Genomic DNA, 5,825 nt, shown 5'->3' with positions numbered 1-5,825 from the left:
TCACGATAATAACATATTGGCGATCCGAAAGTCACAAAATTTTCGGACCGAACGATTGTAAACAGCGGCAAAACCGATCTGATTTTTTCACGCTAAAAATACAAAACGTCGCGCAAGGTACGAAAAAGTTGCGGAAAATACGATTGGACCGATCGAACGAACGCTCGGAGCATTCGTGGATAGGTAAAGGTGCTCCTTAGTGTTTAAAAATGTTCCACAAAATGTCATGTTATCAAATTACATCTGTATGGACTCATAGGGTTATTGTGCCCCTATGGCTTTAAACCCTACCTTTCCATTTCTCATTGTCACTAGGCAGGATGAATGTATCTAGTTGGTATTTACATATACCTTATTATTGGCCCAAGACTAGACCACACCCTACTACACTTTAATATAGTGTTAGGGAAGGGGTGGATATTTCTTCTTGGCTTGCAGCATTTGATCTGTGTGGCTGGTCCTTGAAGCCCGGGATCCACACTGGCCCAGAAGTATTAGGCCCTAAGGGGACAAGTACTCTTAGTGAAGTCGGGGACAGGGACCCCATAAATGAGGTAAAGCTAGAACAGGTTAGATCAACTTATAGCACCTTCTAGCAAAGTGAGAAAGTCAGAACTTATATAGAAAGAGCAGCTTCCTTGCTCCATCCAGTAGAAGAGAGTAAAGGAGTAGTCTCCTAACAGTCTCCTACTTGCCTTAGATTAGGGGACACAGAAGTGCCAAGGACTAAGCCAGTCTTTAACCCTGCCCAACCTCTTTATGAGAAGGGATAAACCGGTGGACTTACCTCCTGTCACTCTGTTGGTTGTCTTACCCTGCTCAAGGGAAGGGATAAACGGGTGGACACCATACTTGCACATTCAATATATGAAGAGCATTTAGTAAATAAATAGTGTATCCCAAGGCCCTGTTCGGATGTATATAATCAAACTGGATTGTTCACCTATTGAAACTGGACAAACATAAAAAACAAAAGTCTCAAAAAATTTAAAAAACCCTGAATGGTGGAATGTTAAAAGTTAAGAACCTGGCCAGGTACTCATATAAATTGATACCCCCTGTTCTGATTCCTGGAAATTACTTACAAGGAGAGCATCTACAAACTTTCTCTCCATGTCGGTAACATTGGGGTAACAAGAAACCTTAAGCTATTCACACAAAATTGTTCCATGGTGGTTACATATAGATTTAAAACCAGCTTTTCAGGATGAAGGAATTGATTTTATTCACATGTGGGAGTAAGTTTTGAGTAGGTGTTCTTTGCAATTAATTGAGTTTCTAGTTCATGAAAGACAGTCGAAGTTAAGGCAATTGGAAGAGAAAATAGATGTAATGAAAAGATCCTTTGAGCCCATATAAGGTAAGTCAATATACAAAAGAAGTATAGAAAAAATCGATGGAAGATTAGATGTGTTTGATAAAGAGGTGACAACTAGAAAATAATGTAAGTTCACTCGAAACAAACAAGATTATTCGTCTAATATAATTTATAGTTGGAAAAATAAGTATCACTTGGAAGATAATGGTTTCCAAAATACAAATATAAATTGGAATAGAAAAGAAAATAAAGGTGATCTTAAAAGGGGGATTAATATAAATGTAAATATGAATAAAGGTAAAACAAAGAATTTTAATGTAACCCCAAACCCCATCCCCCTACTAGATTATTGGGCTGGAGAAGGGTGGAAATATATAAAAATAAGCAGAATATGAAACGTTTTTCGAATCTATTGATAAAACCCAATGATGGGAATTTTATTCATTGAAATAGATTTGCGGCTACTCCAATATATACAGGTATAGGACCCATTATCCAGAATGCTTGGAACCAAGGGTATACCGGATAAGGGGTCTTTCCGTAATGTGGATCTCCATACATTAGGGGGCTGATTTACTTACCCACGAACGGGTCGAATGGAGTCCGATTGCGTTTTTTTCGTAATGATCGGTACTTTGCGATTTTTTCGTATGTTTTTCGGATTCTTTACGAATTTTTCGGATCCAATACGATTTTTGCGTAAAAACGCGAGTTTTCCTATCCATTACGAAAGTTGCGTAAAAAGTTGCGCATTTTGCGTAGCGTTAAAACTTACGCGAAAAATGCGCAACTTTTCGCGTAAGTTTTAACGCTACGCAAAATGCGCAACTTTTTACGCAACTTTCGTAATGGGTACGAAAAACTCGCGTTTTTACGCAAAAATCGTATTGGATCCGAAAAATTCGTACAGAATCCGAAAAAATCGCAAAACATACGAAAAAGTCGCAAAATATTCGCTTTCAAGTCGGAACTTTTCCAATTCGGGTCGGATTCGTGGGTTAGTAAATCAGCCCCTAAGTCTACTAACAAATCAATAAAACATTAATTAAACCCAATAGGATTGTTTTGCATCCAATAAGGATTATTTATATCTTAGTTGGGATCAATTGCAATGTACTGTTTTATTTCTACAGAGAAAAAGGAAATCAGTTTTAAAATTCTGAATTATTTGATTAAAATGGAGTCTATGGGAGACAGGCTTTCCGTAATTCGGAGCTTTCTGGATAACGGGTTTCCGGATAAGGGATCCCATACCTGTACCAGGGGAAGAATGAGCTACAAATACCCCGTTTTTGGAGAAGATATTACACAACTGGGAAAGATAAAAGATACCACCACCAAACAAAGTAAGTTGTGTTGAAAAAAAAAGACATATGTCTATCAAGTTCAACCTTAATGCCTATATAGAACCTGCCTAACTGCTAGCTGATCCAGAGCAAGGCAAAAAACCCTATCCAAAGCCTCTCTAATTTGCCGCAGAGGGGGAAAAAAAATCCTTCCTGACTCCAAGATGGTACCAGATCGGACCAGTCCCTGGATCAAATGGTACTGACAGCTATCTCCCATAACCCTGTATTCCTTCACTTTCTAAAAAGCCATCCAAAAAAGCTATCTAATTTATCAGCCAATACAAAAAAGGTGTGAAAGAGTCAGGTTACAAGAACTAAAAAAATGAAAAATATACCTCCAGAGGAATCATATCATTTTGGTATTTATAATCTTTCACTAACAAGTTTGACTATAGGACAAATAAGTCTTTTAAATAAGGGACTCTCCTTTGCTCCGAAAATGGAACTGAGTAAGTTTCACTTGTTTATTGATTTTGAAGAAAATTGATTTTAAAAAGATTTTATGCTCAAAAAAATGTGAATATTAATCAGGATCCAGATAAAGATATAGAGTAACTGCAATAGTGGGCTTAGATGTTGAAGATATCAAACAAGCAGTAAACAGTTTTATTAAGGAGAATAGTGATGTGGATGGTCTTAAAATTACAACAAATGTAAAAAGGAAGTCTACCCTGAACCAATATGAAGTAAAAGGGCCTTATTTACAACTATATTAGAAATTAGTGGAAGAAGTTTCGTAAGATTAAGTTAGATAAATGGGAAGATAACCTTTCCAAAATGGAAAGGACAGCTCTTCTTGCACTAATTGGAGATCACAGAGAGATTAGACAATATACAGGAAGCAGAGACAATATTAAAGGATACAAGCACTTGTAGATTATTAGATAAGAATACAACTGTGTAAAGCTTCTTGTCGTAATATTATTTTGAAGCAGGAGTTTACATTTTTATGGAATAAGTTTCTAAAAATGGCAATTTTGTTCTATTTGCCTAAAATTCATAAGACTTTGGTGAACTTCCCCTCGGGGAGTCTGATAATATGAGCGATAGATTCACTAACAGCTAACCTATTCATTGATCTGTAGTTACAAGTATTGGTACCCCTAGTGCCATCTTACCTAAGGAGAAACAAAAATCGGTATAAAAATATGGTGAAATGTGATAGTGTAACTTCTGTTGGCACCGAAGGGTGTATAAAGGGAATGCTAATTTTGGCTAAAAATTGGTGAACCAGACAGACAGACTTGTGTGTGACAAGAACTATGACTCTTAGGGGATGGCAGTTTCAAAAAGGTTCTGTCCGTTAAAGGAGGTTATATTTCACATACCAATTTTGTTATTAAACAATTTTTAAATTGCTCTAGCAATTTTGGGGTATATTTAGTATTATGTTCTTGTAACTTACGATATGCGGGTAAAACTACGATGCACTTTAATACTAGGTATATGAGCACTTGTATAAAATTAGAACTAAATCACAAGAACTTCTTTTGTATAGACATTTTTTAGAAGTGCATGATTCAGATTTAAATCACTTATCAGCATGGGCCCTGTGGGTGCTAGCCCAAGTGGGGGTAAACGTGAAATTTATTTGGACCAACGTGAACTTTTTTGGATATATATTTTGAATACAATTTCCCCAGTCAGACTGAATGAATATTATAGTATATTATAGTATTAAATGTTTTCTGTAATATAATACAATGTTCCAATAGAAAGAGAGAAAGCATAATGAGGTTAGTTATTCATTAGGATTTTACCTTTATATATTTTGGATTATCCATTATCCCATTTTTTTTTCTACAGCTTTATATGTAATGTATTTGCCTATAGGCTAGACATTATTGTCAACGCAATTTTTAGCCTTGTACTTATACATATGGTATTTTTATAAATGGTATTTCAAGGAGGAATGTTCCCGTTGCTATGTGTGATGCAAATGAGGAGCGCTTAGCATATCCAATGGCGCTAGATGAGTGAGCATATGTAGACGCAATGTGTCTCAAGCCTCTTTTTCATGTTTCCTGAAGAAAGCATGCTTGTGTGAAATGTGTAGGGTTTTTTTTTGTTTTGGTTGACATGGAGAGAAAGTTTGCAGACACTTGCAGGACTTCTAAAAAGAATTTCATAGTTTGATTTATCAGCCTTAGTCCATCTTAATTGTGCTTGGGCCCAGAGAAGGTGACGGTGTTTTGTAATCATGATTTGATATGGTTTCTTCTTCCACCATGGTCACAGACAATTGTTTTGGAAGGATGCCTAAGCCCATGCAGTGATTTCCACTAAAGGATTGTGTCTGTTATTGCTGCAGTGCTGCCTGAGAGCCGTCCCACAGATCACGGCCATCCAGTATTGGCATGTGGCCTTGTCCCTTGACTGAGATTTCTCTGGATTTTCTGAATCTTTTAATAAAATATACTGAAGATGATGAAATCCCTAAGTTCTTTGCAATTTATGTTGAACATTATTCTTAAATTCTTGAATATTTACCCGTGTAGTGTGTCACACCCCTTCTTTACTTCCCAGCCTGTCTGGGATGCTGCTTTTATATTTGATCATTTTGCTGACCTGTTGCCAATTGGTGAGATTTTTTTTTATTTATTTGGTGAGATGTTTTTAACATCACATAATAGGGGCGATTCACTAGTGCATTAAAACGAGCGCTATTTACAGCATGCGTTAAAATTTTTAGCGCGTCTAATTCTTCGCAACTTAACGCACAATTCGCTAAAAGCATACTTGCGTTAATTTACGCGCAATGCTGCATGCGTTATTTTAGTCGCAAAGACTATTTTCGTGCGGTATTAGACGCAACGCGCAATAACTAACGTGTGTGCGCTACTTTTCGCATGTGCGCTAATTAATGCACCCACGGTACTTTTCGCACGCGCGCTAATTAACGCATGCACGGCGCAGTACTTTTTGCGTGCACGCTAATTAACGCACATGCTCTGCTTTTTGCTGGGAGAGCACAGAAGTACTAGTGTGAGACAGAGAGAGAGAGAGTTGTTATATAAAAAAATCATGGAGAGCACTGTGGCTGGTAAAAAGGTGGCCAAGAAGAGGGAGCACCTTCCAACTGCTGTGTCATCCAGCTCCGGCAGTGACACAGAGAGGCCTCTTTACCTTGGTAGCCCTGATGTGTCTGAGGCTGAGGG

The 5,825-nt window shown here is 37.4% G+C and overlaps 1 long non-coding RNA gene across 1 annotated transcript; it reads left to right on the top strand.

The window, feature by feature from the left end:
- Positions 1-2,510: 2,510 nt before the first annotated feature.
- LOC116411590 lies at positions 2,511-5,095 on the top strand. The gene is made up of 2 exons (XR_004223228.1): positions 2,511-2,664; positions 4,906-5,095. It is a non-coding gene; the product is annotated as an uncharacterized LOC116411590 (long non-coding RNA).
- Positions 5,096-5,825: the final 730 nt, after the last annotated feature.

This window comes from Xenopus tropicalis, chromosome 6, assembly GCF_000004195.4.
Source record: "Xenopus tropicalis strain Nigerian chromosome 6, UCB_Xtro_10.0, whole genome shotgun sequence".
Classification (NCBI taxonomy): domain Eukaryota; kingdom Metazoa; phylum Chordata; class Amphibia; order Anura; family Pipidae; genus Xenopus; species Xenopus tropicalis.
This window is presented reverse-complemented; position numbering and strand designations above follow the sequence as displayed.